Raw genomic sequence first — 14,843 nt, 5'->3', positions numbered from 1 at the left:
CATAATCTATTCCCTCATAAAAACTGTAGGCACTTAAAACACCAGCTACATTTGTTTAAAGTTTATAGTTTTCTATGTAATTAAATCTCATTAAACAAACTAAAACTCATATTAGGGAACATGTGTTTCCCCTTGAACTCTTGAATCTCATATATTGACCCAAATTATAATAAGAATAAGTGTTAATATATCAATCTGTTATACTTTTAATTCCTTCCTCCTTAATTATGGTCCTTACTCTGAATTAATTTATATATATATATATATATATATATATATATATCCGTATTAATATCAAATATATATCAACTAATTAACGTACGTTGTAGTGTGCTGCCATTTGACATTGAAGTTTTAGATTCAAATATTTTTTTCATGCTTGTGTACACTATATTTTCTATCTCTCATCATAATTTTATTTGAAGTAGATATTATTGATTGCTTGAATGGATAATAAGATTTTAGAAATTTTCAGTGTTATATGTCATAGAAATAGAATACTACGTTTCAAAAATTTAGATGCCCTCCCTCAATGCTAAAACAAGAAATCCCAAGGCTGTGGGATTGAGGTCTTCCCCAGGTATGGAAGAAACGGACTTATTATGTTGATTTTCACATACGAAACACGCTATGTTTAGGACACACTGAACATTATTTGTAAGATAAATAAATCACTTTTATAATACTTCTATAGTGTTTGAATTTTAAATGTACATATTACAAAAAAACAATGCCTGTGTTATTCGGGTATTTATTCTTCTTAACCGTACTAAACACTCATTAAGCCTACACTACTTTGAATTTCCAAAAATCAAGCATTTGCCTGTTTATCAACAGCTTACTGAAGTAGATTAACCAAAAAAGATTCCACACAATAGAACTAATAACACTACATAACACATATCGAACTCATTTATGGGAGGTAATAGACTAGGGAGAACTAAATTCCAGTACTTCCTGAGGTATCTAGGTCCTTTATCAGAAACAAAGAACCGTGATAACGAGAGAGAAGAATTAAATACCAAACTCCTTCGGCCTTACGTGTTTTTCTGTATCTCAGATCGTAATAATTGCACCCATTTTATCTCCTGACATTGTTTGAATATTAAATTTATTTTATGTTTCCTTCTTAGTTACTGTTTTAATATATCATATTATGTAAAATATAATGATATACAATGTCAAAAACCTATTTTCGTTAAAGGTATTATTTTGTATAAAACCCTGATTTAGTTTAAAGCAATAATGAACCTATAACGCATTTTCCAAGTTATTAATATGTCTTTTAACTTTGTACAAAATTAAAATTAGTTAATTAAATCTAATTACCACTCGTGGTTAGAAATTAAATGGATTTGTCATGATCATTTACCATTTATTCATCTCATGATATAAAATAACTATGACTTTAAAAATATAGTATATTTTTAATACTTTTTATAATTGGTACTCTATACACAGTCATAGGTGGAAACGATTTACAACAGATAAGAATTAGGAAATTCCGATTTGATGCTTAAAAATGAGTATATCAATACTTGAATAGTAATTTTGAAAACTTTGCTTGGTAAATGGATGGCTTTTCTTGCTGTCAATGTGGTTCAACCTGCAAAGATTGATGACTGAATTAACTCGTGTGTTCTTGCACTTTTAAACAAATGGATTCTGCTAGCTGAATGAATAAGAAACTTGAAGAAAGTAAAAGGCAAACTGCCAACACTGCTATAGACTAAAGTTTGATGCATTACAATGGCTTAGGGCTGGAGTTGAAGACAAGAGTACATATGCAGACTGAACTTTTACATAAAGTTACTATCTTCTATCTTATATCTACATATAAACTTAAATGATCTTTTTAAGTCATTTAAACATCTGCATTAATTAAGTTACCTGTGTCTATTCCATTACTAATCTAATGAAAAATCTTTATTCTTAATTCTCTGAAAATGTCAAAACCTTAATATCAGATACTAATGAGTAAGTCCTGTCTTATGTTTAAGAACTGTAAGATAAGTATCTGACACTTAGTGCTATGTAACGATTAATGATTGTTGTCGTTAACTTATAGTGCACAAATTCCTGTTTACATGGCTCTTTTTACCAGATAATGTTAAAGAGTCAAATTGCAAGCCATAAGCTTACATAATTTTAAAAATAATTTATCAATAATCATGGACTTAAATAAATACAAACCCTTTATTACTAAAATTTATTTAAATTTTGAAATTATTAATTGAAACTGTTTATGTCAAAAGTTGTTCTGTTTCATCATTAGAATTGCAATGCAGTTTGAACTATTATTTACTAAGTTTTAAGTTTCCTTTATAAGGAAAACTTAAATATTCTCAAATTTTATCCATGTTTCAACCAAAACGTGTCCTTTATAACACATACAAGCAATATAATTCAAATTATTCTTCCAATATCAAGAGTCATATAAATATTAACAACATTTTACACTCAAATATTGTGTAATTACATTTTTTTAGGGTGCAAATACATTTATTATTACATCTCCCGATACAGTTGTGAAGCAAGTAGTATAGGTTTTATAGTATTGAATAGTCAAGAATACAGATCTCATTAATGCAAACAATTTTCTATCAGCCGTACAGCGTTAATAAAATATAGCAATGGCACGTTCATCAAGTTAAAATGCCTTAAATTTATATTAATTCAATTAATTTAAAATAAAGAATGAAAACAGAAATAAAATAATTCAAATCAAAAATAAATAAAGAATATTGTGTATATAAATTATCCAAAAATTTCTTAAACTATTGAAACTGAAAAAGTATTTCTTCATTTTAAAACTGTTTTATAAATTATGGTTTAGTATTTAAAGTTGAAGTTTTTAGAAAAAACTAAATCAATATAAACAATTTATATTTTAATTTTAAATAAAAAAATTGCAAATACTTGTGTGTACTTGTGTAAGCGTAGTAAAATTTCTTTCGAAACTTTAATAATTAAATATTTTGCACGTGTACATTGCATAGTAATACAATTAGTTTTAAAATATCAAGCTATTTTTATAGTATTTACTAGCTGTTACCCGCCGCTTCGCACGCAATTTTCAAAATCGAATCCCTTATGTTACTTAATAAAAGCACTTATGATGTAATATGATGGAGTCCTGTGGAAATTTTAAAGCGTAAGTAGGCATACATCAGGTAGATATTATTTAAGTTCTTAGTAAATAGTATCGGAGTTTAACTTAATTTGTATATCATGTTTTGTACGCACAGGAGCATTTTTGGTTCTAATTAACGTAATATATACATACATATATATATATATATATATATACACATTTATAATGGTTATATACATAACGTCACAGCTGAATCTGCCTTGTCATCCCAATCAAGAAAACACGAATCTCGGATCACACAGGTCTCGGAAAGTTACTTCGGTCAAAAAGCGTATATTTCCAGTCCTTGTCGCATATTTCAGGTCTAAGATATATCCAGTACCATAGTAGAGTTTGCCTTTTTGTTCTGACGAAGAAAAAATATATACTTACGTAGGGCCGAGAAGCGTACTTCGGTTAAAAAGTGCCTACTTCAGATCGTTTGTACTATGTCACAGTTTAGCTTGCCACATTGCCTCGATCAAAATACTATATACATTCGATTATGTAGTTCTTGCAAATCTACTTTGATCAAAATCGTGTACTATCGGCTTCTGTAATATACTTTTAGTATAAAAAATTTCTAGGAACATAGTTGAGTTTGCCTTGTCCTGATGAAGAAAATTCACACATGAGTAGGACTGAGAAGCCCATTACGGCCTATGTGAAGTACTACCTGCTTCATATGTAATTTCCTTAATAAGGTTTTCGGTATAAAGGAGAAAATCCTTATTAAGGTTATGCAACATTCCAAAATAATCGTTTATGATATTTTGCGTTATAGAAGTCTTGTTTTGTGGACTGGGAAAGCCAGGGAAAGAATGAATCTTTGATAAATGTTAGTATTTTATTTCTCTGTTTTCCACAAGCCACTGTTAAATTTCCATATTACTTTGTCAAGGAATCCACCAGTTTAAAGTAACTTATGTGAAAACATTCGTAACTTTGTTCATTAAGTTTGGTTACGTAGCAGTGTTTTAATAATATTTAACATGCATTAGATGATTTAAATTTGTCATTGGAGCAATCTGGAGTAAAATTTTGATATTAAATTTTTATTTACTATCTGCGTTACACTACTGATCAAGCACTGTTTTACTTAATATTTGATCAAATTTAAATGTAAAAAGACGTTTCAGCCAATTTGTCGATATAAAAATGAAGGCGTGAACAGCTGTTTAGTGCTAGTTCAATTTGGATTATGAAACGTAAAAACTACAATTTTTGATGATTTTCAAAACATTCCAGGTAACTTTTCTTATATTTAGCTTCATAAACACCCTCCATGGATTTCAATGAACATTTTACAAAAGGAATTACCAGAAGTGGTCCAGTCGTTCTCAAGATTTGCGCTTAGCAACACATTTTGCGATTCAATTTTATTTATAATATTAATACACCATTTGTAAGTAAATAAATTATTATAACACCCATAATTTATTTAATTGGTTAAACATCCCAGGTATGCAAAACACCATTTTCTAACAACATTTACCTCTTCACTATGCAGAATCTAACCAACTTGTTGGTAGATTATGTTACAATATTAAAATTTGATAGAAATGCAGCTTGGACTGGTCACTGTTTCATTATTAACAACTATAAACAATTCACAATGGCAGACTAGTGCAGCATTCTCTGCCAAGCTTGGTATCGGGCAATGAAAGGTTCTTAGCTCAAATCCGACTTTAGAATCCTTACACCGTGCAGACCTTTTGTAAATAATCAATAGAAACCGAATTACAGATTACAAATAAACTCGGATGGCAGATTTACCCAAGAGAGTCTAATTTTTATAAGAAAGTTTCAGTCGCTGCCGCTGTTTATTGTATCTCCGATGGTTAAGCCATAAAACGTCGTTAAATTCAAAACTTGTTTAAACCCAGGAAAGAAATCACTTCTGTCTACTTTCAACTCTATGGTTAATCCCTTCCCCAAATTCAAGTGGCCAACTAACTCCTCTTATCCCTGAATTTGCTATCACCCGAATAAGAGTGCCAGTGAAACAAACCCTTGTACGCTCTATAGAAATCCACATTTGAATTGGCAATGAAAAATCACCCTTTTCACGTTATATTTTTTGTTACCATGCATATTTAAATCCCAATGAGTTAATCGTCAGGCACATTAGTATATTTAGATAAATGTGAATATAAATGGTAAAAAATAAGTTAAATTAGTATTTCTTACAATCACCTTCGTGGATAATATTTTTAAAATTTAACATAATAGCTTGATGTGGAACAGGCTCCATACTTCAAAACAATATCTACTACTACTAAAACCAAATATTCTAGCTATTTTTGTGGCCGATTTCGATGTTGATTTATACCACGATTTAATAAAAAGCAAAAAACCTTACATACCTTATGAAATATAATTTTTTGGAAAATATATTTAAATTCTGTACAAGATAACAAAGAAAATGTGTCATTGGTAGGTCATGCCTATACCTATTTACCCGAAAATGTTTTAATTACAGCGTTATCTGAGCAGAATCACAGATTTCTGTTATCAAGCAAGGAGGTCTAATTGATCATGTTTTTATATATGTGTTCAGGATATATCTTTATAATAATAATGTATGAAAATTTAAACACCTATTGCAACAGGAGAAGTATATATTATATATATATATTATATTTCTAATCATAAATTTAACTTAAGGAGGAGTTACTGAAAATGCTAATGGTGGTTTTATACCTGATATCAATAGAGTTCAGATGGCAAAAAAACACTTTAAAATATTCTTAAAGAAGATATACCTAGCTATTATTACAGGTGCTAAGCCATGAGCAGTGCTTGAAAAACTACCAAGCACCACAAATAAGGTTGAAATATTATTAATATGCGTAGACATATATTAAGGTTGTCTATCTATCTCATGCAAGGTATTATAATATGTTGTATTGATAATGGATCTGAAATCCACATAGAATTTGTATATTAATACATTGAATCAAAAATACTTGTACACGTAATAGAAGCGTGTCAGAGGACCCGACTCAAGCATCTGTAGGCTCAATTCTTCAGCAATGTCGTAAGTGATTCAGAAATAACTATTGTGGTAAATTTCTTTAAACGAAGAACTTATGATGAAAATGAACATGTATATTCAAACCACTTTAATCTTCTCTTTTTTCCCTTTAATCACCCACTAATACATTTCTCTTTTCAGACAAGACGTCAGATGCGAAAACTTTAAACAAAAAAAGAATATGCGATTGCTATAAGGCCATCTGAAAATAATCGAAGTAATAACATTTTATCTTACAGAAAAGACAACCCTATATATAGCTCAATTTAAACCCATGGAATTATGCCAAAGCATGCTTATGTAAAAGCATAATTGCTTATTATACCATTCCTTTATATTTTTTACACAAAACATGTTTAAGGCAAAACATTAATATATTCCAAAGCCTATTTATCAACTTTTAGTATAGTACTCTAAATAGAAACAAATATATTATTATACTCCGACAGAAGACGTAACATAATGCTCTTATTTATTTTATTAACCACCCCAAAAACCACAGATTAGAAATAAATGTTCAAAAAATAGTCATAAGTGTTAGTTAGCACTTAAGTCTTATTATAGTTTTAAAGATTTATTTAACTAAAACATACAGTACATTTAGTATTAAGCGTATTGACACGTGTCAATGCTGAAATGGTTACACCGCAAAACAGAATGATGTTATTTGACTTTAATATTTGAATTATCGATTGTAAATAAGAAAATAACACATATTACCGAAGCCGCATGTAATTAAAATTTTTTTCTACAAATAAAATAGTTAAAATCATAAGAAAAGACTTTTAAACACGTAGTAACTAATTGTATTGTTTACTAAACAACATCAATAGAAGTGTTACTATACTTTATTTTAATTATAATATATAAGGTTTCAGTGTCAAACTCGTTAAATCTAAGTTAATTTGAAAGAAGTATAGTTTAAATCATAACAAAGTTGCCTCCATAAGTAAGGAAAAGATATGTACGCTGAAGGCTGTAGAGTATTGTCCTAACTATAAGATTATTAGGAATGTGGGTAGATTTGTGGGCATGAAAAAAAAAAAACATCCCAACAATAAGAAAGAGCTTTGTCTGGTACACGGATGGCTCGCTTATTAAGGGAAGAAGAACTGGATATGGAGTGTTTAGTCAATCCCCTAGAACTGCCCTTTGCGGCAGTTTGGGTCGGAACTGCTCCATATTTCAAGCCGAAATCTATGGTATCCTAGCCTGTGCAACCTAGGCCTCACCAGAGGGTACCAGGGAATGAACATCTGTATAATGTCAGACAGTCAGGCAGCTCTTAAAGATCTTGACTCCAACAGCAATTCATCCAGGCTTGTGTGGGAGTGCTTTAACACTCTCTGCAAGCTTGGATCACGCAACTTTGTGCGTCTTGGTTGGGTACCGGGCCACACAGGCATAGGTGGCAACGAATGCGCCGACAGGCTTGCCAAAAGCGGAGCAAAGCATGCCATACACCGGTCCAGAACCGAGTTGTGGTATAAGCAAGTCAGCCGCTTACCAAAGTATAAACAAATGGTCCAGGAAGACACACCGCTTGCGGTGGCAGAAGTCACCAAGGACAAGCACTCGGCAAAAGACTGCTCACTGATTCTAGCTCCGGCTTCACCAGATGGCTGATGGGGCTGGGCAGGGATCGGGTTAAGCAAGTGATTGCCTTGATCACTGGACACGGCCACTTCAGGAAACACCTAAAACACTCTAGGTTTACGAAATGAGGACTCGGAGTGTAGACTCTGCAATAAGTCTGAAGAGACTGCAAAACACATAATACTGGACTGTGAGAGACTGGGAGCAAGGAGAAGGGCTCTTTTCGGTGATAAAAAACCAGGCGACAAACCAGATGCTAGTATCGGGGAAAAGCTTCTTAGCCTAATTAAGGGCACAAAGATAGGCTTACCCCTCTAACATCAAAGGGGCACACAATAAGCTCAGGTTGACGTGTGAGGATCTGTGAATCCACCCCAATACCCTAAAGCAAAAAAAAATGAAAAAAAACATTAGTTGAGACAGGTTCATTCTAGTGACGTCACATTCTTAGACCAATGACAGTATGTTGCTGCGGTAATCTCCTGAGATTTGTAAAATAATTCGAATGGTCGTTTTATACAGATAAACATGTATTTCAATAAAAATTAAATAATATATTAATGTAAGCTACTCTATTTCTACTTAGAGCGTGAAGGTAAATAAAGCTTTTTAGTGTTTTGTGTGACACTTCTAAATGGCCCTCTCACCAACTTAAAGAAAAAAACCAAACACTACGAATATTCTTCTCCCATTTATTTCCTCCTACACTTTTATGGTGTTACCTCTTTCTAGTTCATAATATTTGATTCAACCAAACCCTCTCCAGAGACATGAATTGACTATTTTTGAACCCCACGGATAGGCTATAGAACATGTTTCTCATCACTGTGCTTTAGTGCTTTATTGATAGCGGCTCCTTAGCGAGATTTAAATTGCAGCGATGGTCACTTTTCTGGTTTAGTCACATACAGAAGATACATTTTTTAGCATTTTGAGTGATGCTAGCGGTCTAAGAAGTATAAAATTGAGTATGTGAAAACGAGTGAATTTTAATCAAATATATATATATATATACATATATATATTATATATATATACTATATATAATATATATATATATATAATATATAATATATATATATATATATATATATATATATATATATATATATATATATATATATACATAAATAATACCTTATAATGGTTTCTGTATTTATGGTATTTTTTAAATCTGCTGTATCATTTTCTGCTTCTTCCTTATTTGTAATAAAATTAGATGTTCGACTTTAAACATTAAAAATTAAGCATTCGAAGTGGACATTTTCGTACTATAAGACATTACTCTGTAACTGTTATAAATGCCATTCATGGAATAGTAAAATGAAAGTTTATCCGGCTAAAACTGCAGTCTAAAACTTAATGGAGGATCAGTGCAGTGAGAACGGATTGTAATCAATGCTGCGGCAGATATAATTATAAACACGAGGACTTTGAGTGTTTTGCCGTAGTAGGTTGGGAAAATAACAAGTACACGCCTTTTTCTCTGGGCTGTAAGTGAATACGTTCTGAATGGCTGTAACTGCAAAAGTAGTACAATATATTTATAAATAGGTGTACGGTATCGTTTGTGATTACATTGAGATATGTTATTCTAACAGTTGGACACTAGGAACTATTTACTACAGTTAAAGCAATCTCTAAAACTAAAAAGGATCTAAACTACTATAAAAATACTAATTTTGCACAGCCTTATGGTACATAAATAAGGGTTTTGTTAATGTAATGAGTAACCCTTTAACTGAACAGGTTTAATCGAAAAAATCGAAACGGTTAAGTAAAACATTTTAACTTGTTCATAAACAATTGCACATATAGGTACATTAACTTTAAATGTTATCTTGAAAAAAATTTATTTTGATCGGCAACTGAAATAAACACCTAGATGGGCCCCATAACATCTTATAAGTTAGCAACATTGTATGCCATTATTTCTGGACTATTTTAAGTCAGTTATAGCAGCTGAGATTAAGTATGTGATTCTTGAGGTGATATTGAGGTGAAGTATAAATATTGAGGTGACATGAGATATAAAAATATCGTTTATGTGAGTATACCTGTAAGACTGTGACCTTTTTCTGATAGTTCATAATTTGTTTTTTAGAGCTATTTTAATGTTTTTATAATAAGTAATCCACACCCATTTATGATCAAAGCCCGAATTTATTGTGAAACAGCTTCAACATAGCCATTTGGGATTTTTGATATATTTAATCGGGATTTTATCAATTTACCTATTAAAATTAAATAAAATGCAAAATAAAATTTCTTTTAAATAAAACTGAAAATATGGCGTTTAGGTATAAAACAACAAACTTGTTTATATGACAATTTTTGCATACTCATATGTATGACTGAATCCTTGCATTAAATATGAAACTGTGTTAATTTATATGTTAAATAAAATAAAATTGTAAATTAAGTTTTATAATCGATATATCTATAGCTATGAATCTTAATTTACGTTAACTGTAAGTATTGTTATGTGTCAATCTTTTCTTATCTAATGTTCGACAACATTAAACGCCACAAACACTGTAAGCTGCACGTCAATTGCTATGATTATACTGACCTGATCTCATTTAATCTATTGTAATTATTATGTATTATTATTTTGTTAAGAAACCAATTGTGGTTAACAAATACGTCGAGGCTCATCATAATCTCACAAAACTGAACACTACTATCCAAGTCGTCTTTAAAACGCTCTTTTACTAATTGAACTGTGAAAGATTTGTGTTTATTCTCGACAAGACTTTTTTATTGAGCTATGGGCTAATTTATACTCCATATACTGCACTGACCTTAAATATAGATGGAGATATTTTACAAAAGATAGCATTACATCTAACATTTTATCTTAATACATTGTGGGGCCTACCTGCCCTTGGCCTGTTACATCATGTGGTCTCATTGTAGTGTTGTACTATCTTCGCCACTGCACACTTTGTAATAGCATCGATGCGGTCTTGAAAGATAATCATTGAATAGGTTTAAAATCTAACAGTATGATCTCAAGCAACTGCCATAACCTGTCATCATCAAAATATTCAATCTATAAAACTCTGATAATTCCATGTTGATGGAAATAAATAACACCTACAATAAATAGTCTTAGGCCTACTGATTGGGGAACATCAATTCTGAATGCGATGGCTTCGGCCAGATGAGAATTGTCCGGACAAGCCAAAATAACTTTTAAGATAATCCTCTCATTTTCTTCTGGATTACAAACTCTATTCCATTTTCTCTTGCAGCAGCACGTAAATAATTAGAGGTAGCTTTAGTCTCTATCTCCAGGTAAACCTGCTCAACTAAGCAATATAATTTTATATTCCTCCTATTAAGCCAAAGCTGAACAATTCCTAATTACATAATAAGCTTTTATTGGTCTTTTATACGGTAAATTTACATACTGACTGTTACGCTTCTCTGTAAGTTGATTTATATTTCAGAAATGTTTCAAATGAGGTAAAACTAAATTATAAACGTCGTTACTATAGATATGGAGTTAGTTCTGGTAAAATGAGTGTTAAGGAAATTGTAATTTTGAAATAATTTCGATAATCTGTAGTTGTTTAAAAGTTTATGAAAGCACTAAAGAAACAAAGTTATACTTGAAATTATTTAAAACTATTAGAATTTCGTATTATAAGTTAAGTGTTTATACAAGCTCATAAATATATCAGTATGGCTGTCAATTATTGTATTATGTTTGAAACTTAGTTTTCATCAGTGTTTCTTTACTTTTAATGATTTAAGTACGATTAATATTTACATATCATTAAGGATTCGACATAACCTTCGTCAGCCGTTGTCTAGCCGTACGTCTATCCATCTGCGTGATAACTCTGAAATAAAGGTCGTAGATTATTTAAACTTTTTAATGTGTACATTTTAGTTCAAAAAACGATGCTTTTGATTTTGGGGTAAAATAGCGAAAAGGGCAGTTCGGGGTATCTGAGCGTATACCGTCTGTGCGATCAATCTTAAAAGAAAACAGGAAGGTCGTGGGCATATTTCTTTCAAATGGCAAGCAAAACTCTTCTGAGATAAGTAGTAGTCACAAAACGATATTATAACCTCCTGATCAATTTAAGATTTAAATTAAAAGAGTAGTTTATTGTGACTCTGAAGTCTTGATAAGTTTTTATAAGTACCTGTTTAGTAACTCAAATCTCTCTTCAATCCATTAACTTCAGTAACAGTTGAACTAATTTAGACCAGAGTAGTAGAAGTATAAATTCTAAGTACTTTTTTACTAAATTAAGCCTCCTAATGACCAGCGACTCGTTTTGAGTTCTTGTAACGTTGCAAAAAAGGTATAAAAACTACATATATTTCCAATTTATTTTTCAAAGAAACTCCCATTTCGTGTGATATGTTGATGAATTTATAGAAGTTAAACTACTGAACAAATTATAAATGTGCTAAGTATATTTGACAAAACAATATAAAAATAAATATAACCGACTTTTAAACTATAAAATTATTCTGTTGCTGTGACTCGTAATACATTATGTTTCGATTTACCTAGATCTTCCAGTTTAAGTATTAAAACTGACGTTTAAATTATATTATTATAGAAATTGCCAAATTGTAATATAAATATAATATACAGAAGTGGTTAAGCGTACGTTATACCTTATACTGGGTTATAGTCATGTATAACTTTAATTATTAATTACTTTACTGGGCGATGAGATTTATTGAAAATTATAATTGCAGTAACACTTTGAGTTATAGTATTACTAAGTTACAATAATAATGATACACACTATAATTTTGTATGTATAGTAATAATATATATACACTTTAATATTAAACACTAAGTTTTTTGCAGTATTGCCTAAAAGCTTTCTAGAATGAGGCCTTTTTCTAAAATAATGAATATATATATTCTTAAGTAAATATTTATCTTTCTTCGCATTCTACTTGATCACAGAAGAGATTAGTTTTTTCCATTACTCAGACTGTCCCTATCAAAATTTCAATGTTAATAATACACTTAAGTAATTCTATTTATTGTCTTATAAGTGTTTTATATAAGAGGTCTTTGTTTATTTTACGGTACTAATAATTATGCTAAGCGTTTACTACTATAGGTTTTAATCATAGTATTTTCTCGATTGTATTAGTAATCCGGAAATTAGAACCTAAGTGAGATGCAAAATAACTGGTACGAGGTAATTTGAGAGTTGATGTCGGTTGAGAGACATCTGGTGTCCGACAGCTTTAATCTGATTCAAGTCCACCACAAGTACTACCACTGCAAGTTCCTAAGGTACTAACTTCCTTTGCTGTGTCTCAAAACACTAATCCTAACCCATTTCTGTTAAAATGTTCCTTACCAGTGAGTCGCTTTAACTAGACGCATACATGGCAAATTACATTTTAATTTAATATTAATGTAATATTAGGGAACTATCTAAATACTGTAGACTTTTATGATTTATGACGTGTTTTGAGGTTAACTTCGCATTTTCTAAATTCTAAAGAAAATAAAGAACAAATATGTTTGAATTAAAAAGATATAAAAATTTATTGAAATTAAATAGCACTACAAGTTAACTACGAATTCAACAAAACAATTATTAACATCTTTTAATAAATTAAATTATAGATCAACTATAAATTGTGTTATCATATAATTTATATTCAATTAGATAATAAAACTAACAATGAAATTTGCATTTAGAACACTTTGAGGTAGATGCACTAAAGTAACAGTTGCTAACCACCAGACATGTGGTTTCACAGCATTTCTAGATTATTGTTTTTATTCAATGATTATTATTCTCACGTGTTTTAAATGAAGACATCATATCTCTTGAAAAATAAAAAATAACCTTTATTCTCCGACATTATAATCATTTTCTGAATGTTGTGTTTGCTTGCCCGTTTTCTCTAACGGGTAAAACAATACCCCTCGCGGGTCGACTTTGGAGACTAAACTAAACTCAGAAGTGCTGAATGGTGAATTTGAACGTATATTATTTCTTACTAGGGTTAAAAAAGAGTTTTTTTGGTGCAATGCGGAAGATATTTGATTAACCAGCAGTTTATAATTATTGTAAAAACATTCAGACCAGGACAATACAATTCAAAAGAAATACTCGGGAGTTATGACCAGGAGAAGTAGGATAGTGCATTTTAAATCTCAATAAATATCTGAGAAAGCTTGCTTCAAATAAGTTGAAACAGGAACATAGAATATCAGGTTCAAGGCCCTATCATGTTCTGGTTTGAATGTGATGTATTATCAAGGAGAAGACCTATAATTACACCTTTATTAAGTTGAATAATAAAAGCTGTCTACTCACGATAATAGTGCTAGTATACAAGTTCCTTGACAAATTGGAAGTGAAAAAACTATTGTAATAAAAATTAACCCTCAGCAATAGAACAAAATAGACCTCTAAGGTCACTTAGCACACGTTTTCCTCTGACTCCAATACAATACAGTTAAGTAAAGTATGCAAACATATGTTTTTAAATGTAAAAATATTATTATTGCTTTAAAGATCAACATTAATACTAAGAGTAATGGACTATATTTTTGGGGGGGTGGGGGGGGGGGGGGGTGGGGGGGGGGGGGGGTGGGGGGGGGGGGGGGTGGGGGGGGGGGGGGGTGGGGGGGGGGGGGGGTGGGGGGGGGGGGATCAAAGCAATCCTCCTCTATAATCCTGTTTCTTAGGTCTTTTCCCAAATTAATGAGGCTTTCTTCTATAGAAACATTGGATTTTTAAATGACTCCCCATTAGGAAATAATCGATTGGTGACAAATCCGGAGATCTTGGGAGGGCCATTGCGATTTCTTCCTCTTCGGCCAATTCCATTTATGAGGAAACCTTAAATCCAAATACTCTCTTACCTGTTCTCGCCAATAATGGGTTTGGGAGCACCCATCCTGCTGGAAACCATACATTTATCAAAGTAGTACTCTCCAGAATGCAATTTGAATAAGCTGGGATTTATTTCATTTTGGAGCATAATTGTAGTAAAGGTTCGGCCATTTAAATTTTCCATTGATGAAAAAGGGTCCAACAATTTATTTGTATTACCCTAAAATTTCAA

Source organism: Homalodisca vitripennis, chromosome 5 (genome assembly GCF_021130785.1).
Source record: "Homalodisca vitripennis isolate AUS2020 chromosome 5, UT_GWSS_2.1, whole genome shotgun sequence".
NCBI classification, from domain to species: Eukaryota; Metazoa; Arthropoda; class Insecta; order Hemiptera; family Cicadellidae; genus Homalodisca; species Homalodisca vitripennis.
This window is presented reverse-complemented; position numbering follows the sequence as displayed.